This window comes from Gossypium hirsutum, chromosome D10, assembly GCF_007990345.1.
Source record: "Gossypium hirsutum isolate 1008001.06 chromosome D10, Gossypium_hirsutum_v2.1, whole genome shotgun sequence".
NCBI lineage: Eukaryota > Viridiplantae > Streptophyta > Magnoliopsida > Malvales > Malvaceae > Gossypium > Gossypium hirsutum.
In genome coordinates, this window is record NC_053446.1 from 13,787,083 (window position 1) to 13,813,485 (window position 26,403).

General features: G+C 38.4%; 1 pseudogene; it reads left to right on the forward strand.

The window, feature by feature from the left end:
- Positions 1–1,017: 1,017 nt before the first annotated feature.
- Positions 1,018–2,506, forward strand: LOC121222032 (NADH-ubiquinone oxidoreductase chain 6-like; annotated as a pseudogene).
- The last annotated feature ends 23,897 nt before the right edge of the window (positions 2,507–26,403 follow it).

Genomic DNA, 26,403 nt, shown 5'->3' on the forward strand with positions numbered 1-26,403 from the left:
AGTAGTATAAGAGGAAGCCTAGCTAAATAAGTAACATCAGATTCAACCTAGAAAGCCTAGCGACTATTATTATAAAAAAGAAAAGGCTAGGTGTCCATGCCACCAACCAACTTCTAAAAGAAAACAAGAGCTTCTCCGTCTGGCAAACCACTAGAAGTACCCATCGAGTCGAGCAATGATCCAATGAAGTAAGCTACTCTTTGTCACCCCATTTTCCCCGGGAACCTAGAGTAGGAGCAGCCCATTTAGGCTTAGCCAATGAAAATTTTACTATTAATAGGCCAGAACTGTAGCCAATGAGTCTGCTCCACTCCTCTTTGTTCTGCACCATTTGGCTATAGCTACTTCCCCACCTAGGATCCCCAAAAAATTAGCATAATATATAATATAATAAAGTGAAATATCAGATTGTTACAGAAGACCAGATCGAGGGAAGGCACCAGAGAATCAAAGAAAGAAGTCAGCTTAAAAGCACACTGGTCGAAGCGAAGCACATGTGATGAGGGAAAAGAGAGACTACCAATGCAAGTGGATCAACTTAAGCATCAATTTCGAAGGTGACAATATGAAGCATGAAAATAGAGCCATCCACTTTTCTCATTAATAATGTTACAAGCAACAACAAGAAAATACGCTTTTGGATGCATGCATGCCCCTATCCCCCACTCATCGTCCTGATCTAGGCTTGAAGTATCCAATCCGATCCTGGCTTAGAGTATCCAAGTAGCGCTAAAACGAAAAAGCAAACTATTGGAATTCTTGGGCTTAACCTTTGAATTGCCCTGGATCAGTCCTATACTAGGTCACAATCAACCCATAACTTAAAATAAAAGAACAAGATTGAAGTCGAGAAGCTCATCGCTCATGCTTCCAACCCGTGCTTTCAACCCCGAAAAAATTTTGCTGACACACACAATATCTTCGCCACCCTCCCGACTCGCGATCCCCAATGTGGCTTTCCTCACTTCGGTAAGTTACAAAGATGAATGTAAATAGCAATGCGCTACGCTGCGTGAAATGAGACTGGCTACCCCAAGTTATGTGCTTCATTATTCATTAATGATCTTACTCAGTAAGAGGGCTTTTCCCCTTCTATGCAGCCTGATTCTATCTTTGGAAATGAGGTTGCCCTCGATTGACATTTATCATCGAAGATGGAATCCTCCCATGGATGAAAAGGTTGAGTTACAGGAACCATTAGCTTTCGCAATGAAGCATCTCGAAAGTTTCACAATCTATGGTTGATGGCTCACTCAAACTCTAACACATTCCCTACTTTACTTTATTTGTTCGAGCAGCCCCTCTAGGATGCGATGTCGGAAGGAAGAAGGATTTCTTTCTACCATTAAATAATTCGCAATAGTTAACCAAGCAGTAGCCAAGAACAAATAAGTAAGCAAAGATCAATGGACGGCCGTCCCAGTTAAAGATGGTAAGAATGAGTAGCATCAATAACATTCATTGTATGTACGCCTCTCAGCGATCCACAAGCATCTGTAGCATGTTGTACTCGAGGGTTATTTGGGTTGTGTCCGTTACACCATAGACAATAATCTTAGTCGGAGTCAAATTCCTTACCTTTCAACCCAAAGCTGAACATATCCGCACAGGTATTCTATTTATTGAGGATCTATTTTCTAAAAATACCCTCTTTTGATTAGCCAGTTTCCAAGGGGGAGAAGCAAGTCGAACCTCTGATCAACCTAGACATATAAAAAAGTCTCGGTGTCGAGAAAGATTAGAGATTTTGTAAGTAACAAAGTGAGTGCTTTCTAATGGAAGAACAAAATGAAATACGAACAATCGCACTGGTCGTAATATATCGACTTTCATGCTAGTTCTTGCTCCAGCATGAAAGTTTCATTTCAAGAAAAGACGATGTATTATTATACTTTTTGTTTTGTCAAGCCCTGCTTTGGTCTATGGTTTGATGGTTGCACGTGCTAAAAATCGGGTACATTCTGTTTTGTTTCCTATCCTAGTCTTTCGTGAAACTGTAGGTTTACTTCTTTTTATTAGGTCTCGACTTCTCTGCTATGATCTTTCTAGTAGTTCATATAGGAGCTATAGCCATTTCATTCCTATTCGTTTTTATGATATTCTATATTCAAATAGTGAAGATTCATGAAGAAGTATTGTGCTATTTACTAGTGAGTGGTATTATTGGACTGATCTTTTGTTGGGAAATGTTCTTCATTTTAGATAATGAAACCATTCCATTACTACCAACCCAAAGAAATATGACCTCTCCAAGATATATGATTTATGACATAAAGGTATGAAGTTAGACTAATTTGAAAACATTGGGAAATTTACTTTATACCTACTATTTCGTCTGGTTTTTGTTCCAAGTCTGATTTTATTAGTAGCCATGATTGAGGCTATAGTACTAACTATGTATAGAACTACCCACGGAGCGGTTAAAAGACAGGATGTATTCCAACGAAATGCTATTTCTTTCAGGAGGACTATAATGAGGAGGATGACAGAACCAGTCATGAGATAATAAAAGAAAAGAAAGGAACGTCAAATTGGTTCGAATCCAATTTGTGGTGAGATAATAGGAATCTAAAACTAAGAATGCCAATAATTTACTCCTTGACTCCGATTCACTCAAAACTTCTTATGAGGAAAATTAAAAAAAACTTTTAAAATGGTTCACAGTCAAACATAGAACGTACATAAATTAAAAAATTCTTCGCCTCTGACCTCACTTTGAAAATAAGAAAGAAAGGAACTTTTGACTATCGATATACAAAGAAGGAGAAATGCTCACATTTCTCTATAATATGAAGCACCCATAGCACTTGCTGGGATCAATTCTTAGGTTACTAAGAGGCATTCTGAAAACTTATTCTCTTCCGAAAAGAAAATAGGCATCTTCGGGTAGTTAGAAGCAGGTAGTAATGATGGGGGTTTGGTGACCGCAGCCCCTTTTGTAAGTAGTAACCATGTTCTCGTGGCGGTGCCTTTCTTATTAATTTGGTGAGGGTGCCTTTCTTGGTTTAAAGAATATCTCTTAGAGGTTAGCTCTCTGGTAAGCAAATAAGGTAGTGCTAACTATCTTCACAAGATGGGAGCAAGCAAGTCCCGAGAGAAAGTAAGCAGATAGTACTTTCGCGCATAACAGGTCTCGTGTGCATGAATATGTTGATTGCTCCTTTGTATTTTCTTTAATAAATATCTTTTAGCTCTGCCAATTAGTAGGACTTCCTACACTGAAAGCTTAGTAAAATAGAGAAGAAAGAGGATGCACAATAAAGAGAAGCCAATACCCAATACCCAAGGACGAAAGGGATAATATAAAAGAGAACCACTCAGACCAAAGGGAAGAAGACTAAAGACAACCAAAATAGGAGCGGAGAAGAATGAAGCCAACCCCCAAAAAAGGGAAAAAAAGAAAAAAACGGTGAACTCGAGAGAGAGGGGAAGGGTAGAGAAGTAAACCATCCAGAGAGGGAGAAAAAAGGATGAAGAAATAAGATTCGAGTAAAGAATAAGAAAGAGAGAACAATGCCGAGGCTGAAGTGGAAACCTAAGTTGAAGTTCAAGCTAAAGAAGGTGCCTAAGTTGAAGCTTAAGTCGATGCCAAAGCCGGTCTGGAATAGGGAACACCAATTGAAAGAACTGCCTTCCCTTGCTAATGTGGGATCAGTTCCTCTCGAACACCTCTTAGGAGCGTCGCATTCGATACATCTAGGGTTTTATTTTAGAGAGGCGTCTTGCATGGGTGCTATCTAAACTGAGGTTTTTCCTACCTAGCTCAATAATGGAGAGAATGCCCTTACGGGGTTATTTCCATTCAGCCTAATCCTATTCTCATGTGCAAAGGCTTATCGATCCCTTTTGAGTCAGATGTGGCATTGTTGATTTGAGAGCAGTTGTCCTTTCTACTAAAATTATCCCTGCTCTTCGCCCGTCCCTCATGTGTTAAGCCATGTCTTCACCCTAGTGCCATCTACACCATATCTGATTTTCTTTCCTTCCCGCTCTGATCTAGCTACTATTCTTTTTTAGTGCCTACAGAAAGGTTTAGTTAGCCTACTTCCTTTCCGTTCAAGGAGTGCTTATTCTTTCTCCTAGAATAGCTTATTCTTATGCTACAGTACAGAACAAGGCATTCAAACAAAGGCATGAAGAAGCCTAGCCTTTAGTTCACTTGCAAGAGAGAGAGCCTAGAGAGAGAGCCCTTATCTCTCGTTCAATGAGACTTTTTAATAGAAATACCAATTTGTGAGACTTCGTTCAGTGAGAATCTCAGTGTGAAAGACTTGGCAAGATTGGCTTCGTAGTGGTACCACAACTTGGATAAACAAGTCGAAACTTCTTTTTTTTGACTATATCTCCTAAAAATCAAAACACAAGTTTAGGGCACCCTAAAGGTGGGGCACGACATGGAAATTTAATCATCTTTCTCTTTTTAACCTCTTTCCCTTGTTGACACCATTTTTTTGGAGAAAACAGGGTCGACTTGGATTTTGAAAACAAAAATTAAAATGGGAGTCGCACCGATTCTTTTTTGATGAGGTTTGATCGGGTCACCTTGAAAAGTGGTTGTTTTTAATAAGCGATTTGATTTTATCAAAACAACGGTTTTGGCCCACGAAATTTAGAAAATGGGTTCGGGAGTCGGTTACGCAAGAGGAAGGATTAGCACCCACGATACGCCCAAAATTGGTACCTAGTTGATTACTTAATGTCTTGGTGTCAAAAATTAAAAACTCGAAAAGAATTTAAAAATACGATCCCTCTTTATATTGTGTTATTTTAAAATTACTTGAATAAATTAAAATGGAAAATACCTCCTTGTCTTGAAGTAACGAGATGTCACACCCAGTAAGTTAGGACCCGACATCTCATATTTTAGGAGTAAGTTTGCATTTCACTTTTTATTTAAACCTCATTTATTTTAATTTTAAAAGAATATTCGGTTACTTAGAATCAACGAGAAAAAATCGAAGCCCAGTAAGTTAGGGCACGATTTCTCGAATTTTCTAAATATAGAATATTACCTTTATTTTTTGAAATTTTATGTGTTTGGAAATTTAAACGGATATTTTGCTATTTTGGTTAAACGAGAAATCGATACCCCGTAAGTTAGGGTACGGTTTTCTCGAATTGCCAAAATGCAAAATATGGCATTGTTTTCGAAATTTTATTTTTGAATAGTTGCGAGTACAACACTTAAAGGCATACATTTATTTTGTTTGGGAATAAAATAACGTGGATTATATCAAAAAAAATCGTTGGAACATCCACGATGCAATGACATGAAATAAAATATAGTAGCATGCACGGAACAACAATATACAAATACAATATTTATGCAAGTGAATGCCAATGATATGTAAGTGAATAAGCGAACTAAAGTACACACAATAGCAATAGTCTCGCAATATTCATCATCCAAATACAATCATTGATAAATAAAGACCCATTAATTAGACAACAATTTAAAAAATGTAAAGCAAAATAAAATCAAATGAAAAGTAAAAACGATGTTAAAATGATAGTGATGAGTTTGAAATAGATATTGCCAAACAAGAAATTTAAGGTTAATAATATATAAAACAATTTTTAAAATATATATAAGTATAAGACAAGTGACATAAGAAAAGAAAAATCTTTGAAAAGAAAAAAAACAAATGAAGCATTTAAAAAAAATAAGTTGTGTTTAAAAAGGTATATAAAACAATTTTAAAATAATAAAACAAATTTAACTAAATAATGCATAAAATGATTTCAAAATAAAAAGCAATCCAAAGAAAATAGTATAAAACAGTATATAATAGTTGATATATATATATAATGCATCTTAAAATAAAATGAAATAAACAATAATAAAAGCAAATCAATATATCATACAAAAATTTGGAATGTCATATAGAAAAGGAAGTTTAAAACGTTATATATTGAGAAAAATGTTTAATATAAATAAAACGTAAAGAAAAAATAAAAAAATAAAACTGTTAAATGGAATAATATATAGATGAAATCAAAAAAATAAGAAAACTAATAATAATAGACAAACAATTTAAAAGAAAAAAATCAAAAATAAAAATTTACAGAACCAAGGATGAAACTAGAATCGGGCCAGAATCAGTGGGTTGAAACCGTAAATAAATAAGAGATATTAAGGGCCAAGGTGGGACAAGCTTTAAATACGAGGGATTGATTGGAAAAATATCCCCAGCCCTCATGCGTTGAGTCTCAGCCTGGACCCAACTGAAACTGGTTTAAAATGCCTGGGCCAAAAATGGAAAAAGGGAAAGACCCGATTGCACACACCACAAAGGGGAAGGGACCTATTGTTCAAATTGCCCCTTTAGGGCATGAATGCGCAGATCTTCCCCTCAAACGGCGCCGTTTTGCAATCACTATACAGCTAACAGTTTTCTTTATTTTTCTGCCGTTTTCTTTTTTTTTTCAAAGCAACAGAAAAATAAAAGAGGGCTTCCCTTTCTCTGCTACGGCTCCAAGCCTAGCTTTGGAACCCCGCCGTTGTCTGCCGCATCTTCATTGCAGCGTCACCGAGGATGGTGGCTGGAGTCACACGGAAAAAGAAAAGAAGGTTTTTTAGCCCGTGCCCACAAAAATAGGAAAGAAAAAGAAAGCCTTCCTCATCCCTTCCCTGAAACTCGGCTCCGGCGACGGGGGAAAGGGACTCCGGCGATGGGACCGTGTCGCTCAGGTAAGCTTTTTTATTCTAGTTTTTCTGTTCAAATGGATTTGAAAAATAAATAAATAAATAAATAAATAATAGGAAACAATAAAAGATTTTAATCCATTCCAAATTTCTGATCTGCTTTTTTGCTTAGTGTGCGTAAAAAAATGTATAACGATTCGATCAAGGCTTTTATAGCCGATTACAAACTGTTCATTTCCATCGTTTTTGTTTTTTTGCTCTTTACTTCTTTATACTCTATTACTTTGCATTCATTCCTCTCTGCAGGTGTCAGACGAGGCCGGCGGTGGTGGCAAAAGGCATGCACAAAGGGGGTACGCGAGGAAGCCACGTGCGACGGCGTGAAGGGGCCAGGTGGCAGAAACAAAGCGTGCGGCGCTAGGGACTTAGGGTTTCCCTTGATAGCTGAAAAATTTTTAAGTTTTGTGGGCTAGGGTTTTTTTCTAATTTTTGGGCCTATTAGGTTTGGGCTTGTAATTTTTTGTTTAAATTTGCTGTAAATGGAATATTTTATTTTTATTATTTGGGTTTATTTTGCTGGCATGCGCCCGGGAAAAAATAGGCTCTACATCCCTCATTACTGAAGCGGGTGTTCAGGCAGGTGGAGTGATAGCTAAGTGAGTCAGTCAACAAGCGGGATATATGAACCAGATAGGGCCCCGAGTTTTATTCTATCTTGTTCCAAGTAACAAGATCTATTTCGAGAAAAAAGTGAGGGATTCATTAGCTAGAGCAAAGGGCTATTTCGTGAACTCGAGGAAGAATAAGTACTAGTCTGTGCTTTTAAAAGTCTAGTTCCTGTCCTGTTTGTGTTTGAGGGAACGGTAAAGCCCCCGGAGCGGTATAAGAGAAAGAAGTCAGTGTTGCTTTTGCTACAAAATTTACTTTTTCTAATTCAAATAGTTTCTTACATTCAATCTCGAAAATTCTTGTTTGAATTCCCAAAGATCTGTCTTATCGAACATCTAAGACTGAGAAGACTGATGATATTAAGGCATAAGCTGCTATCAAATCTAGTTGTCCTGAAGTGACTTAAATACGAATGAATAGAAAGAGAAAGAGAATAGGTGGAGAATGCCCTGAGAAAGGGAGTTGTGAGGGAAGGGAAGCTACATTGCATCTACTAGAACAAGTACTAGCACTAATGAAAGGGAAATGTTTAATCAAGTCAATAAAGCTGAGATGCTTCTACTTCCCAAATTGCCTCTGCTGGCATTATCTAAAGAGAAAGAATCAGTGTTAGTGGTTGCCAATAGAGAAGGTGGAAGGCATTTTAGCCCTTTTGATTGCTGAGAAATGCCCCTATTTTTGCTTATTTCACTTGTTTACAGCTCTTATGAGTATTTTAGACCTGTTTTCACATGATACAATATCTAGGCCTCCTTGTCCTGCTCTCTTGCCCAAGCCTTATAGCATTCATATTCCAAGCACTTCTTTTCCTGCTCAGATGCATCAATCCACTTATATGTACCATTTTTCTTGCAAAAAGAGCTCTAGTAGTTCTTGGTAGGAGGGAACTAAGACTTTATCTAAGGTTCATTTCTATTTTCTCTCCCGCTACACTAGTATTTAAGAGACTATCTTATCCTAGAGTGATCCCCCAGTACCAAAGTGAAGAGACATTTATCTCATCAGCTTATTACCGCTCCATGGGGCTACCTTCACGTCACTTCCTTGAACTCGCTTAAGGAAATCCTAAGCTCTAACACTTGAAAAGAAAAAACTATACAACAACAAGGCAATGGGGCCAACAAAGCCCCATTTATACCACCACTCAAAATGACAACTCATAACACCAATTATGAAACTCCATCTCTCCCACTTCACACCTCAAAACGCACCGTTCTTATAGAGAGAAATGCACTTTCACATCTTCTTAACCCGAAATGGCTAGGGAGAGGAAAGGTTTCTTTTTTTTAGGGTAATCTTGGGAACAAATCTAGTGGACACGAAGTAGGGCTTGTTGTTCAGAGGATTAAAGCATGTGGGACAGGTAAATAAAGGAAAAAAGATCTCTGATCCAGTGGATGCTTGAAAGTGAGATAAGCCGATCCCATGAGAAGGGTTTCAGTCGAGCTGCTTTAGTTAGTAGAAAGCGGTTAGCATATGTCGTAAAGGGTATTAAGTTTTGAAAGAAGACCTGAATACCGGGTTGCAACAATAAAAAATTTTCCTATTGATTTGAGTGCCAATATTATTTTATATAAGATTAAATGTTGACAAGGTATGGTACGTTAGTTCTGGGACTTATCTTGAGAATGAGAGTTTGAAGCCTGCCCCATGGAAGGTGGGATTCGAACGTCACATCTTTAGTTGTGCCCGAAAATGGGTAAGGTCAAGTTGTACCCGATCTACTAGTCGATCATAGACCAGCCTCATAGTTGATTCTTTGACTATTTTTATTCTTCTTTAAAAGATGCACGGAGCTTGTCCTTGGATTAAATCTTGTTCAGTGAAGTGAAGAAGGGTAATAGTTTTACTCTTTAGAAAATTGGATTTGAGTGTCACACTCTTTAGTTGTCATTAAGCCGTTAAGTTAGAAGGATAGAGCTATTGTTGTTGTAGTAGAAGCTAAAGATTGCCAACTGATGTTCTGTTCCAGGTTTTTCAACTTGAATGTGAAGACGAAGCCAGCCCTCCCATAGAAGATGTGCGATGAGTAGAAAAGTTTTTAGCGCTATGCTGCGGCACGGGCCCTTCAGCTTCTTAGGCAAACTCTTTTATAACCTTGTCCATTTTGTCATTGAGAGGAGTCTAAATCCAGATAAGATCATTCCCTAAGGGACTTTTTCTTAGAAAGTCAGGCTGGTTGTCAATTAGAAGATCAAGCCAAAATCGAGGATTCTAGATTGGGTTGAGATATTTTTGTCGGTCAATGTGGATTTTTTGCCTGACAGATAACCTTTTTTTTCTACCGGAGGTAGTAAGTTAGCGAGAGGGATGAAGCAGGCTAGCGATTCTATATTACACTCTAGTAGCAAGCTGATAGTCGTTATCTTCTCTTAGGTAGCAGCACATGGGAGTAGCAAGAATCTGCCTCCCGCATAAGATAAGAAAGGGCGAAGCGCTAGTTAGTTGGAATAGTCCTTTCCTGGGCCCCTGACGAGAAGATGACTCAAGGCTTGTATGTACAAGATCGTAGTGAAATTACAGTTTCACAGCCGTTCGCGCTGATCCCGAGCAGCATGTCAGCCGAGAGGGAACTCGGTAAAGAAATTCAGCTCGAGGGCCTCTATTTCCACAGGCTTTGTCTTTGTTTCTATAGGATCTTCTGCTCCAACCCTATCTACTTGTGATGTACCTAGGTTGGTTTGGCCTTTTACGTAATCCTTTCCCCTAATGTTTATGGGTAAACCATAGTAAAGCAGAAAGGAAAGCCTTTCGGATAACATTTTTGTCACCGTTAAAGGTGAGAGGGAAGTCTCTAAAGCCGCTATGGTCTGGGCTCTCGCTCACGTCGTCCGTCTAGGAGACTCCATTACGCTACTCGCCCTATTAGCCGGCGGCAACCATGGTAATTTATTAATTTTAGCCAGTCCATAATTTGCTGAATAATAGCAGTCGATTGAGATATTTCACCAAGAAATTCGTCTTCGATATGGTACACATATCTATACAGTATTGTAGAGACGAGCTAGCTAGACTCTTATCGAAATTGCGTATTGAAAGAGATTCGTCTTGAAAGCTAGGCAGACAATTTCTATTTTCCTATATCCCATGTGATAGTGAAAGACAACATTGTCCTAAAGTAGTCAAATGGAATTTGAATCTTCTATTTGACTTCCTACGGGCCTCAAATGATTACCATAGTATATGGAGACCTCAGTCAGCTCCCCTGCCAATGAGCAGTGATGCTTCTGCTCCAACTGAACTGGGTACAGTCGGGTGCAACCCATTAGACTCATCAGCCAATGTTCTACCACAGAGGGAGACTGCACCCACAAAATATATATAATAAGCTATGGCTAAGAAGATACTTGAAAAAAGTAAACATTTTTTTGTCCTAATTTCGATCTTTTTTTATTATATTTTTCATTTTTATTGATTGGTATGGATTTCAATCTCGTTCTTTTCAAAATCAAATCCATGCTTCTTACCAAACCTTTCCACTTTCTTTTTAGTAGGCTCGGGTGGTGTGGTGGAGGGCTAGTTATAGCAGTAGTTTTTACTATTATAGATCCCGAGCTGGTTAAGATGATGGCTCCTTCGGGGGGCTCTAGGATCTTCTGGACCATCAACCTCAGTGGACAACGTACCCCAAGATGAGATATGAGCGGCCCTCGACCAAAGGTCGTAGGCGCCAGCACGGGTGGAACTGACGAGCATAGACCAAGAGTCGAACAGGATTCGTTCGCATCCTGCCTCGTTCGCATTGACTGACAGAACTCGTTCGCATCCTGCCTCTGAATGTACATATTATTCTCCTCTATCAAGCAGAGCTTCTATCCTGTCATCCTCTTTTTTCAGACCGCACCGAAACTTGAGGAGGAAGTGCAACAAGTGAGCCCTACTCATTCTATTTCTCAAACGCATCTATGGAATGAACTTTCCCTATCTGCTCCAACTCTAGGTCAAGATAATCAACCGCTTCTAGTCGTCAAACAAGCAACGCCTGATCCCGTCCTACAGGAGGTTTCTTTGCGTTTGCGGGACTTTTAACGTCAAGCAATAAAAAAAGCCTTACCACTTTGACTCCACAAAGAAAAGTCAACGGCGAACAAGTTGACGCAATCATTTGTTTAAAAGAAATAATTGTTGATCGCATGGCCCAGTTAGATCTCCATCCATTCTCGGCTAAGTAAAAGGACTACTTGGTCGCTAATGGAATATTAAAGAATAACAGATCCGACTATTCTATTGAAACTCTACAAAAGAACCTTTTAAAACTAATAAACAAATGCCAAAACTCTTTTTTTTTAACTTATAAAATAGAGAATTTCAAATTAGACGGTCAATTTACATGAAAGTTATTCTATTTGTTAGTTATGCCTGAATCAATAAGAAATTATCTTTTTATGTTATGTGAATCTTTTTCAGGCGGTTTGAAAAAGAAACTAGAAAGAATCGCATTTCCTTACTACTATATACAAGGGCCACCAACTGTTACAAGGACCTTACTACTTTCTAGTTTATCGTTTGACCCTTCATTCTTACTTCGACTACTTAGGACTTGATCTTAAGCAATCGGTGACCGCCTCTACGAGGGCGGAGCTTCCTCGATCAAGAATAACAGTCGGGAGGCACTAGAGATGTGGAATCATGTCTTGCGCTATATGTATTGAGGAGATCATCACTCGGGAGACATGATTACAATCTCGACAACCAATTCCTTCCAATAGGTCAACTTATTCAGTCTAGATAATATGTTGGCATACTAATTAGGGTTCCATCCTTCCAGTGAAGAAGGACTTGCAATAGAAGATTGGAGTGGCTTGAGTCTATACTATATAATCTACGTAGACACGATTTTAGTTGCCTCTTGAATCTAGTGCTGTATCACGTTCTTGAGATGCAGTTCAATTGGCCAGGGAAAAGGAAGAGGTGAAGTGGGTCCCTTTCTTGTCGCTTTACTTGAAGTCCAGCTTACTTCAAATGAAGGATAAGCTATCGACAGAATGATTGAAAGACTTGTTTCTTATTTTACTTCTTGTTTTTTCTTGCGACAGAATAAAACTCTCCAGCCCACATCTACGAAATTCGTTCGACCTTTTCTTTTTTCTATGTGCGTGGATATCATTTCAATCAAGCTATTGTCTAAGACATTCCCTCAAAACTTCATTCTATCCTTTTCTTTTAGTCAGTAATCCTTTCTCTCTATTGCGTCATTCTACATACGGGGTAATCTTTTATTAGAAATTCTTTCTCTCTTTTCTTTTAGGGCCATTTCCTTCACCCTTTCTTATTAGTGTTAGGCATCTCCCTCTCGTCCTATTGTGGTAAGTTCAGCGTCAAGTGTTGAAAGTTAGGGTTTTGTAATCATTCCAATACCTCTAGTTTTGGCAGTTTCATTAAGCCATTCTACTATCATTCTAGTTGTTAGTGAAGTGACTGTCGTTATTGATATTCGATCGTGTAACTGTAACAGGCACCACAGCCAATGAATGTCCTCAACTCAAAGAAATGGAAGAAGAGTGATTATCAGCATGTAAAAAAACCTTGGGTCATTGGAGACGATTACTTTACGATCTGCCATTGGACTCAGGGGTTTATCTCATCTGAAGCTACCATTGACTCGGTGGCAGCTTGGTTTTGCTTGCTAAAGGTGCCACTATCCTTCTATGCATCTGTTTCTTTTCAAGGTATTGGAGACTCAATTAGCAGAAGGGATCAAATAAATAGAAAGATAAAAGCTGCTTCTCGAGGGAAATTTGCTCGCTTATGTATTAAGTTGGATCTTGCTAAGTTCCTAAAAGTTTTTTTCGAGGGGCGTTGGTAAGTGGTAGAGTACGAAGGTCTGCACATGTTGTCCTTCGTTGACAGGTTTTCTGGGTACAACCAAATCCAAATAGATCCTGAGCATATGACTAAGACTACTTTCACCAGACCTTGGGGGACTTTTTATTACACTGTCATGCCTTTCGGCCTGAAGAAAGTTGGTGCTACTTACCAAAGGGCAGCCACTTTTCTTTTGCATGACATAATACACAAAGAGGTCGAGATATATGCGGATGAGATTATTATCAAGTCCCGTGAGCTAGAGGGTCATGTGCCTGTACTTAAGTTCTTTGAGAGAATTCAGGAATATAAAATTAGGCTAAATCCACAGAAATGAGAATTCAGAGTGACAGCTGGTAAACTACTTAGGTTTATGTTTAGTTAATGGGGTATAGAGGTTGACCCAACTAAGATTAAAGCTATCATGAAAATGCCACCACCAAGGTCTAAAAAGGAGGAGAGAGGTTTACCTACTTTTTAAGAAGGACAAATAGGAGAGCATTGCTTCCCTGGCTTGTTTACCTGGAATAGAAGATTGAAGCGCTAATGCACTGATACCAAAGAAAAATTTATTGATCGAATTACTTTCTTCCTAAGAAGCAAAGATAGGAATTGCTACTTGAACTAGAAAACATACTATTTATATATATAGAATAGTTATTTATGTGCATATCACGTAGGCAAGGAAAGAGATTAGTTTAAAGCTAAGTCATCGACTGACTGATGGGATTGACTGATTGACTGATTGATTTCTTTGTTTGAACGAATTTCGTATAATCCTGTATTTGCCCTATATGTATGTTCAAAGCTCAAACTCCTTTTCACTCTTGGGATTGCCTTTCGGTGAGCTTTTTCCCGTTAAACACTTTATCAATCCGGGGGTGGCTTAAAAGTTCCTTGTGGATAAAGGCAAGAGCTAGGAAGAGACAACTTAGGTAGAATGGAATAGATTACTCTTTTTGAAAAAAAAAGAGATTTGACTATCTCTGAGGAAAAGAATCACTAAGCGAAGGCAGGTGGAGGGCTATGAGCTCGTTCACTCAATCCCTGGGAAACAACTCCCTTAGCCTTAGTTGGAAGCTTAACCAAAGCTAAGCTTGTAGGCTCGAATAGAAAGTAGAGACAGCGATTTCAACATCGTTAGCAATCCTCCGATTAGGATCAAGAGGGAGAATAAAGTCTCCATCAAAAATAGCTCCGCACCTCCACTCCAAACATAAATCTTCCATGCTATCGCATAGAAGGTTGTACGCCACTGGCAATCAAAACCAAACTTAAGATCTTTACAAAAGGTATTGTTACATAACCAATCCGTGAATTTCAAGGAGTGAGTAGAAGGCACTTTGATGCTCATTGGGAATAAAGATGTTCTAGATCCATTTAGTAAGGTGACACTTACGCGAAACATGGAAACAATCCTAAACTGGGTGTCCACATCTAGAATAGCTGTTAGACTCTTAGAAATTCCTTTCTCAACAAATTCGATTTGAGATACTAAGCCAAGGTCAAATGGGTGGTCTACCCTTACAAGGTCTACCGCAGCTCAGCTTCGTGGTGATCTATGAATTATGTATAGTAAGATGGGTTCCTACTTTTGGAATTTATGTCAGAAAGGAAAGAGAAGTAGGTGAGGTCACGTAGTTAGCCCCGAGAGTCCATCTCTCAGAGACAGAAGTAATTTCCTAGACTGATTATCCATCTTACGTAAGCTCCAACTGACTGAACGAATAAGGTAGGAGCTCGAGTGTTTTCTTGATGAATGCTTGTCGGATAGAGTGGATCGAGAAAGCTCTGCCCAAAGTGATTTTCGTAAGCTGATCACCGAATGGTGTAAGTCCTTATACTATTGAAGAAAGCGAAAATTGAGAGTACTAAAGTGATAGAAGACTCACACTTATGGCTAATAGTCTATATTGTGAGGCACCTTTCAGGTTCTAGAGAAAGTGCATTCTTAGGCTAAGGAAAGGTGTGCAGGAGTGGATAACTTTCCAAGAGAGCCCTACGACAGTGGAATTGACCGATAAAAGAAACCTTCACACCTCTTTGGCTGGGAATTACATGTGGCATAGAGATCCTAAAGAGTATGGAGCAGTTGTTACGATAGCTAGAAAAGGAAGGATTCCATCTCACTCAAAACAAACTCTAATAATGTCTCTTATTTATTTCTCTCCCTAGACGAAGGTAAAATAAGAATCCGCTTTAAAGGGTAACAGACCGACCATCTGGACGAAGACTGTGTTTTTAGGAACCAAGTGACGCTTTAACTGTACCAATAAGCGGTACGGGGCTTTGGAGTGAAGGAAGTAAAAATGATTGAAATGAATTTCTTTTTTGGCGAAAGCATTCCGTAAAAGTTGAGAAGAGTGTAGTGACCAAGGCTCGAAATAAATAAGTAGGGCATCCTCAGTACTTTGGCTTCAATAGTTTCACTATGCACCTCAGTCCTTACTCTTTCGAGTAAGCAAGCGCTACGCCCCTTTGAAGATAGTCTATATGGGGCTCCTACTTCGCCCACTCTAACTCTTCTTTTACTGGCCAAGCATAGATGCAAGGCACTACTAAAGTAGGTGGAAAGAAAATGCCTTCTAGCATTTCCACTTTTCTCAAGTTTCTTTTTCTATACGAAATATTCTAGTAGTGATTCGAGTGAGAAGAAATTCATGAGTGACTGACCATACCGGAAGGTAGTCTGTTACACTTCCTCCTCATGGATAGATGGTGCCACCATAGTTTAAGGTTTTCTCAATACGAATTTTCTTTATCAAGAGAGGAAGACAGCGGATGAAATTGAACTACCAGTGGGGCTAGTTAGTCTATCTATAGCTTTTGATTGAGAGATTTGAGGTTGCTTTGTCTGGTCAAAATGATGCAATGCTTCCTTCATCTATTGGAATCGTTCTACTACACTTCTCTTATGGCACAAGGTTGTTTTCTTGACTTATCAAGTACGGTAGACAACTGGAGATGAAAGGAGTCTGGAGAAGCTATACAATAGTTGAGAGATAACATAGACAATTTAAGGAAGAGTTCACTTTTGGCTTCCACCCGGCTTTCAAAGTAACTAGGTTGCCTTGATAGATATAAGTATAATTATTATTATTATTTCCCTTGGAGGCCATAGTCTTTCTCCTATTTATTTCCAGTGCTAAGTGTTTCCATAAGCACTTAGAAGGCTAACAACTATCTTTCTTCCCTTGGTCTGTTCCCTACTAACTTGCAATCTCATTGGGCTTCTATATCCTATCCTACATTTGGATAAGACCTTCCTTAATCTCAACGCTATCCACCCCATGTGCAACGCTATTAATTACTTTCGCCATTACATCCTAACTCGAATTAAAGCCTTACCTCCTCTCGTATTGTTACTCTTCCATTTGGCTATCGATTTTATTTTTGTTCCGTGATAATTTTTTCTCCTTTTTTTGCGAATTGCGTGCAGCTTAACTTCTTTCTTTCTTCCATATAGACGGGATTCCTTACTTGCACGAATTTAGAAGTTGCACTCTACGATAACTTTGATCAAGAAAACAAACCTGTTGTATAGTGAGACCACCCTCCTCAAGAGATGCCTCAGAATCGACTCGAATAAGATTCCATTTGTAATACGTAATTTGCCAGGCCCTTTTGTAAAATAAACCAAATAAAAAATCAAAATTAAATGGTCTAATAACAATCCAGACTACAAAATTTGGGCCCAAATCACTAACCCAATACACCCTAGCAACCCAAATTACAAAATCCAGCCCAATAACCAATTACTGGCCCAAACCTAATTTATCCCAGGCCCAAAATCCACCGAAACCCTAGCAGTACCCAGTTCCCAGTGCCACAGCAGCCAAGACCTCCTCGTGTGTCGAGCACTCCACGCGCCTCCAGCTGGCCTCCGTACACGCCACGTCCACCACCCGTACGCCACACCTGCAAACAAAACAAAAAATGTAACAGAGAGACAGGGGGTTTTTCTTTGGTTTTATTTTATTTTTATTGGTTTTTTTTACACAGAGGGATATAAAAAAATGAATAGAGAAGCCATTGTAAGTTTTTTTTTGACAGGGGATTGAATACAAAAAACAAGAAAGATTCAAAAAAGAAAATTTTGTAAGGTGATTTTTCATTATTTTTCTTCTTCACTTTTCCCTCATTTACTGCTCTGTTCATTAATGGCATGAAATAAAAGAGAAAGAGAGGTTAGGGAGAGTAGCTTACCTAGTAGACGAGACGTCGTTTGCTCCGTCACAATCGGAGTCGGACGAGGGATCGGAGTCTCCAAGCGTCGGTTTGCTGAGCGTCGTTAGAGGAGAGTTTTTTTTTAAAGTTTGCTTTAGAGTGGTAAAGTAGCTGCTAATTTAGGGTTTTTGTGACCCTTAGGTAACCCAAAACGGCACCGTTTGGAGCCTGATCAGTGGTTTCAAAACGGCACTGGTGGTTTATTTGCACAATGAATCCTCCTGTTTTCTTGATTGGTTTTGATGTAATCCCTTTCATTTTTTATTTCGGCTATATAGTTCTATTTTGTTTTCAATATCATCCTCTCATCAATTGAGGAGACATACGTCCAAAACGACGTTGTTTCCAATGATCTGACCTGGTTTCCTAGACTGGTGCATTTAATTACTGCATTAGTCCCTTCAATTTCAAACAAACTTCAAATCGGTTCTCTTTTATTTTATTTATTTTCAAATTTGCCCCAAACACTTGCTTTAATCCTTTTCGTATACGTGTTTTTTTAAAAAAAAGAAATTAACTAATTTGACATCAATGTTATTATTACTATTATTATTATTAGAGAGAAAAAGTAAAATGGAGAGGCCAAGGTGAAAACCCGCAGAGGGCGCCTTGACTCAAAAGGGGATTTGAGTTGAAAACCGAAAAAGGGCGGATCAAATATTGATTAGAATGGGGTATGAGGTGATCAGAATAGCTTGAAATTTGGTCAGATAGGGGTATGTGGTGACCTTGGTATACCCGAATCAACAGAAAGGGTACGCGACATCTTGGGTATCGACAGAGTACTGTAGATCTCCTAAACACATGTCAAACTCAGAAGGGTCTCCAGGAAGTTTGTACAGAGAAGTTCAAGCTGCAATATCCGGGGCACCTAGTCTTTATACTATTTATATTTAATACTTCCGTCTTTTTCATGATACAAGTCAATTCCTCTTTTGTTCTCAATATTCCTGATAATTTATTCATTGCAAGCCATGCTCTCAAATCATTTCTATTTTATCCATCAATTTGTTCTTTTTCGCAAGCATGTTGCATTAGAATAATGATTAATGGACTAATAAAACTTTCACAAGGAAAGTTTTGCATATTACTCTAGAAATTTCTAAATAATACAGTAACCTGAAACGGGACTATTATTTAGAACGCACCAAGTTTAAAAGTTGAATAATCTAAGAAGGAAAGATTAGGACTATCCCTTCAAATTTTGTTGTCAAAACATTGGTTGAACAAAATGACGATGTTGTATTAGTGATAAAGCTCAATGAACAAACAAGCAATAATCACCAAGCAACGAGAGGAGTTTCATTGGATGAGAGAATCTTTAATTTGTACATATGCACTTGGTATGACACCCTAGGAATGGTGTAAAGGACCAAAGAGCTTCACATTCTATATCCTTGGATTATGATAGAAGAAGGATTGAGAAAAGGCCAGTTTTTTCTACCCTTGGGTTACAGCAATAGAAAAAGGGTGCAAATTTTGTGCCCTAGTGGATTGAGCCTTGGGGGCAATCTGATTAAGCGTTTCTTCGGAGATGCCAGCCGAGTGAAGGCGCTATAGCACGTCAGTGATAAAACCTTAATAAATGTCAAGCAATGACAACCTAAGTGATAAAAAAACATCATTCTCTAAAAAATGATATTCTGCATTCATGCAAACATCATCCATACATACCTAGTTAGGAGCATTTGATTCATTCTAATCATGACATCCTAATCACTAGACATAATTAGGTTCATAAAATGAATCAAATAGGTCATGTTCCCTAGAGAACAGATCGGTGAAATCACAAAGCCCTATCTCCCTGACCAGTAGTGGAATAGGTTGAAGATTGTAAGTCCTAGCTCCCTGAACAGTAGTGGAATAAGTTGAAGATTGCAAGTCCTATCTCCCTGACCAGTAGTAGAATAGGTTGAAGATTGCAAGTCTTATCTCCCTGACCAACAGTGGAATAGGTTGAAGATTGCAAGTCATATCTCCCTGACCAGCAGTGGAATAGGTTGAAGATTGCAAGCCTGATCTCCCTGACAAGTATTGGAATAGGTTGAAGATTGCAAGTCCTATCTCCTTGACCAGCAGTGGAATAGGTTGAAGATTGCAAGCCCTATCTCCTTGACCAGCAGTGAAATAGGTTGAAGATTGTGAGTCCTATCTCCTTGATCAGCATTAGAATAGGTTGAAGATTGCAAGTCCTATCTCCTTGACCAGCATTAGAATAGGTTGAAGATTGCAAGTCCTATCTCCCTGACCAGCAGTGGAATAGGTTGAAGATTACAAGTTTTATCTCCCTAACCAACAGTGGAATAGGTGGAAGATTAGTTTCTATGCCTCTGAAGATGCAGCAGAATCGAATGAAGCTACGTGAAAAAAGAAAGGCACCAAGAGAGGTCAAGACCCGAGAAGACCGGGCAAATTTGGTCATGTTGAAGTCTTTGCTTCGTTCCCGTTACACGACACCGACCAAAGAGGGGCAGCTGTAATACCTAATTTGCTCGACTCGTTAGTAAAAAAAACCAAATAAAAAATCAAAATTAAATGGTCTAATAACAGTCCAGACTACAAAATTTGGGCCCAAATCACTAACCCAATACACCCTAGCAACTCAAATTAAAAATCTAGCCCAATAACCAATTATTGGCCCAAACCTAATTTATCTCAGGCCTAAAATCCACCGAAACCCTAGCAGTACCCAGTTCCCAGTGTCGAAGCAGCCAAGACCTCCTCGCGTGTCGAGCGCTCCATACGCCTCCAGCTGGCCTCCGTACACGCCACATCCACCACCCGTACACCACACCTGTAAACAAAACAAAAACGTAGCAGAGAGACAGGGGGTTTTCTTTGGTTTTATTTTATTTTTTTTGGTTTTTTTTCACACAGAGGGATATAAAAAAATGAATATAGAAGCCAGTGTAAGGTTTTTTTTTTTACAGGGGATTGAATACAAAAAATAAGAAAGATTCAAAAAGAGAATTTTGTAAGGTGATATTTTATTATTTTTCTTCTTCACTTTTCCCTCTTTTACTGCTCTGTTCATTAATGGCATGAAATAAAAGAGAAAGAGAGGTTAGGGAGAGTAGCTTACCTGGTAGATGAGACGTCGTTTACTCTGTCGCAATCGGAGTCGGACGAGGGATCGGAATCTGCAAGCGTCGGTTTGCTGAGCGGCATTAGAGGAGAGTTTTTTTTAGAGTTTGCTTTAGAGTGGTAAAGTAGCTGCTAATTTAGGGTTTTTGTGACCCTTAGGTAACCTAAAACGGCACCATTTGGAGCCTGATCAGTGGTTTCAAAACGGTGCCGTATAGGGCAGTACCCGTGTGCGTGACCTGATTTGAGAAAGAGGATCCGCGTGTTTTATTGGTGGTTTATTTGCGCAATGAATCCTCCTATTTTCTCGGTTGGTTTTGATGTAATCCCTTTCATTTTTTTATTTCGGCTATATAGTTCTATTTTGTTTTCAATTTCATCCTCTCATCAGTTGAGGAGACATACGTCCAAAACGACGTTGTTTCCAATGATCTGACCTGGTTTCCTAGACTGGTGCATTTAATTACTGCATTAGTCCCTTCAATTTCAAACAAACTTCAAATCGGTTCTCTTTTATTTTATTTATTTTCAAATTTGCCCTAAACACTTGCTTTAATCCTTTTCGTATACGTGTTTTAAAAAAAAAAAGAAATTAACTAATTTGACATCAATGTTATTATTACTATTATTATTATTAGTAATAGCAGTATTATTATTATGATATTTGCTTATATATTTACCTTTTTTATATATATACAATATTTCATTCTATACATTATTTTTAAGTTTCTTCTAAAATTTCATATATTATTACCTTTTTAAAACCATGATATACTATTATTAGTATTGTTCAGTTTTTTATATATATAATATAATGTATATATTATCTATTTCAAATTTATTTTAACTATAATTTCCCTTCTTTCATATTTCTTGGGTTATTTAAAAAAAAACTTGTACAATTTCATGTGTGTTAATTTATAATTTGGTGCTTTGATTGACTTTAGATTCATTAGCCTTTGAATGTTAGCATAATATATGATGTGAGATTATTGCTCTTGTATGTATTGTGTTGCTCATTTATATTTAAGGTTTCTTTGTTGTTCATTAGCTTACACTTAGCTTACGAATTTTTCTTTCGCAATACATATTGTCTTATTGCGTTTTATTAAAATGACTATATTATATTCTAAGCATTAAAATTGATTTATCCATAAAACAACGCAATACTCGAAATTTGGAATCCTCGAGAGAATTGAGCCATAACGTATTGGGTTCTAACTTTCCTCGTTGAATCTAAATAATCGAAAATTTTCTTCAATCAAAACATATAAACCAAAAACTCATTTTCGGGAATTCGATACGTCGTGTCCTAATGTATTGGATGTGACATGTCGTTTTCTCGAAATGAAGATTTTAAAAAAACTAACAAGGGTTATATTAATGCTAGGAATTTTGAGAGATTATGCCCTAACGTATTGGGTTTCAATTTTTCATCTGACTTAAAGCAATTGAATATCCCTTTTTAATTTCACCGCAAGAGTTCTGAAAATCAAAAGACAAGCTTATTCTCGAGGACTAAAAATGTCGTGTCCTAATGTATTGGGTGTGACATTTTATTACTCTAAGACGAGAAGGTCTTTAGCATTCGCCTCAATTTATCCAAGCATCTTTTTTAAAATTAACAGTAATAAAAGAGGAAGGATCGTATTTTAAAATCTTTTCAAATTCTCGATACTAAGATATTAAATAATCAATTCGGTTCCAATTTTGGGCGTTACGAGGGTGCTAACCCTTCCTCGTGCGTAACCGACTCCCGAACCTATCTTCTCAAAATTCGTAGACCTAAAATCATTTTCAAGGTGATCTAATCACACCTCTTTAAAAGAAAGGTGGCGACTCCCAATTTTCTTTTTTAAAAAGTCGGTTAAAATAATTTTTTGTTTTTCAAAAAATGGTTGTGACACCATTTATAGCATTCTATTTGACAGTATTTAATCGAACAGTAACCTGACCTGCTAACAAGGAGCCGAAAAAGTTTACTGCTTAAGGCACGGCATGGAGTTTCCCCTTCGAATAGTGAAGCACAAACCTAAACAAACATCGAGTTTTTGAGTGGTCGCGCTTGTAGTTGGGAGAAGTTGTCTTGGCTTTTTGTGTGAAAGAAAAACCTGCGGACAAATTTTGAAAGTTAGTCAAAGAGGTAAATGATTTGATGGGTTGGGAGGTATACCAATCCTCAAGCTATGTCAGCTAAACTCCTAGGGAATAACCTAATTAATAGGTCATCCGTCGCCTCTAAGCTTGACAGTCTAAGTGTAAAATACCATTAGGTGGCTCTTAGGGTTACCTTTGTTTTCCCTTTGTTTTACTAAATATAGGAGGTGTGTAAGTGGCTGGGAAAACTACCGTGAAGCAGTGAACATAATCAAAAATTGTGTTAGCCAATAAGCCAAGAGGGCTATCAAGTTGCACTCGGGAGACATAGGATGGTTCTCTGTCATTTTCTCCGGTTTTCAATAAAAGTAATATTGTCATTTGAGATCTCAACCTCAAGTTAAGAGATACCTTGAGAACAGTGAACAGTGAAAGTAGAATCCTATTAAGAAGAAGGCTTTTTCTCGTCCCTTCCCATGTCCCATGGTAGGCTAAACTGGAAAGAGAAAACAGTCGTTACATCTGTATACTAAGTCAAGAAGTCAAGCAGCAAAGATCGCTACTAATAAGATAGAAAAGAGCTACCTTTTTCTCATCCTCAATGAACTCCCTTTCAAGACAGAAAGGCATCCACACTTTCTATCTAAAAAAATGACTATAAATTTCTATAAGAAGAATGTTCCTAACCTCTTGGTAGTTTTGTCGGTAACCTCTTCGACGTAATATTCATTCTAGCGCGCAAGGCATGAGAAGAAGGGACTTGTCTCATTGAATGAAAAGGCAAAAAACCAACCAAACTTGGTAAATAGGGTAGGTGGGTGGGGAAGGAAGTGTGAGATCCGGCCATTGAGAACAATATATTGAAAGCTTCAAACAAGTAGTTCGCTAAGGTCTTAAAAGAGAGCTTACAAAGGCAAGACGAAGTAGAGAATCTTTCTCCTAAAGAGTCTCTCTGAGTAGTCTATCAAAGTACAAGAAGAATGGCTCTGACTAAGCATCTGGTGAGTGATTAGTTGTGAAGCTAGAAAAGGCAACTATTGTGGTTTGGTTGGTTGTTGTCATTAGGTTCTTTCTCAATTTAGGGAATGTCTGTCTTCTCTTGTTGCTATCGGTTATCAGCTGCTAGCTGACGTGGTTGTTCTTTGACCTTTTTGTCCTGTCTTAAGAGGTAGGGTAAGAGTTGTGATAGATGTAGTTGCCTTCAGTAGGAGTAGGAAGAGAGGCAAGAGGCAGGCCTTCCTTTGAGCTTCCCTTCAGTTTTGGTTGGTGATCGACGACATTCCTTCTTTATTGATCTTGATCTGTGCTCAATTCCCTTTATTTAGTGCTAGCTTTCAAGTGGTCTAAGCCATCTCGTAATCCATTCCGTCTATCAGTGATCAAGGGTAAGGCCAATTCCTGTTATTGTGTAAGTAAGGAGAATGCTTTCCATTAGCAGTCCAAGCTGTCATTTCAATCGTCTAATTTTCAAACAAGCCATCGAGTAGGCTAGCCCGTGCTATCAGTCTAGTCCCTATGCCCATCTTCCTTAAAGTAAAAAAATTATTATTTCGATCTATGATTCTAAGTGGTATTTAGATTGTATTCCGGTCAGATAAGGTGCATTGCCCTCCCCCTTTGGCCTGATTTCCTTCTCTCTCTCTAAGTCCATGGGCTAAAGAGCATTCAAAATTTTTTTGTATTAGTATGGTTCGCTTTCTCTTGTGACTATGGTAGGATGGTTAAGTTAATGTAGCCTATAGCTTCGGTGGTAGCTAGGCTAAGTCTTGGCTTGGTGTTTTTACTTTAGTTGTAGTAGGTAATAGGGCAGTAAGAGAGGAAGAAGCTTATCGAAGGAACTGGCGGGGGAAGGCACGAACGCTATAACAATAGGGAAGGGGCTTGCTCTAAACTTCAAAAGATATTCTCGCATTTCAGTGAACAAGGCAGCGATTCGACGATCATATAGTAGGTGTACCGCGGGTGGCTTTTCTCTTTTGGTTTTGATGAAGGGAGAAGGTCTAGCTTTACTTATTCCACTTTTTTTAGGAATGAAAGAATCACCAGTTAATGCAGAAAAAGAGATCTTAACAGCTATCTTACTTCCTGACTTCCCGGAGTAAACTTCCTATTGACGACTCGAAACGAATGCTTAAATTAGTTGAATTTGAAAAGGTGGTTAAGTCATTGATAGAGATGAATCGAATCCCCTAACATTAGACTAGCTAGCCTTCGTTGGCTTGGGTGGCTTAGTTAGATTGCTTTGAAAGCCCCAATCAATCAAGCCTAGTGATCACTGAACGATTGATTCCTACTCTTATTATATAATATTCTTATTCTTTCTTGGATGATATAATATAGATGGTGGGAACAATGAAGCCGATTCTTCATCTGTAGGTTGAAATTCGTATGATTTCTTTTATCGATCTACTGTTAGCTTTCACTTATGCGATGCACTCATATCCAGCTACTTAAACTGGGGCGGGACTAATCATGTTGATTGCCTATCCGACCCAGCTCTAACAACTAGTTTGCTTTTTGAATCACAGACTTTATCCTTTCAATTGGGGAGGCCTCTAGTCCTCAGTTCTATTAAAAAGAGATTCCTTATTGATTTTCTTACCAAGAAAATCAGACAATCTATTGCGGATCTTCACTTCAATCATAGGAAGCAAAGAGGATTGGATCTGGATACCGTAAGGCACATGCAACAAGATGAAAAGTGTCAGAAAATGGGATGTGACCATGAAGAGGTTGGGCTGGTTTTGAGCTGCTCGATTCTCTCTTTCGGTACCAGACACCGAGATAGGCTAGGCTAGGAAACCTTATTTGATATGAGAAGATAGGTAAACAAAGCAAGGCCTAGGTTGAGAGCCCATTTCATGTTCTTCGATTCCATTCCAGATCGAGTGAGCCAATTAATTGATCTTTCACTGGGGAGAAACCAGTAGAAAGAGAAAACGGAGAGATCTTAAAAGTAAAAAAGATTGTAAATTAAAAGAGCTTGGGTTGGCCTTTTAATGAACCATCCCCCCTAGGCTGGCGCTTCTACTCTACCACTACATAGTCATGCTGGACCTTACAGAAACGAAACTCGATCAACAACAACAAAGCCGTGGAACCAACCATCATTATTTGCCAAATCGCATGTCGAGTGGGGATTCCTTTCAGGATTATGTAGCCAATTCTGATCTGCAACCTCGGTTGGGTTTATTACTATTGTATAAGGGAAGAGGGTGGGTGCTATTCGCTAACTTACTTCCAGCTCTTTTCTATACAATAATTTCCCACACATTTGGCCTTCTTTTTCTCGCTCAAACAATAATAACTGCTCATCATTATTACTCGAGAAAGTCATTATCACGTAAATTGTCACTCCAGCCTCGTCTAGTCCATAGTAGCGTTCATTCTAATATATAAGGAATTTGGGATAAGCAGATACAATGCTTACTGATACGGTAATAATGGTGATAGTAATAGGAAATAATAGTAGTACATGATATGGCGAAGTGAAGATAAGACTTGCCCTTGAGTGGATACAAACCCCAGAATAAAACCTATCACCAAAACCATTTGATGCAGATTGGATTAGACCAGGCCGGAGAAGTACTGTTACTCAATAGATATAACTCCTCTTGCAAGTGCTATTCAATCTTCCTTTTCATGCCGTTCTTGACTGTCTTTCTTATACGCAAGTATTTACTATATTCAGCTTTTACTTCCTTTGAGCTGACTTACTAATTAGTCAATGCCTGACCTTCTTAATAGAAATAAGTGGTTTAAACTCTGAAGCCTATCTTGCAGCCTAGTTAGATCGAATATTTCAACGCAAAGAACTAACTTTAAGTGTTTACTCAATGGCAAAGCCGAATGACAGAGCTTAATGCCAAATAATC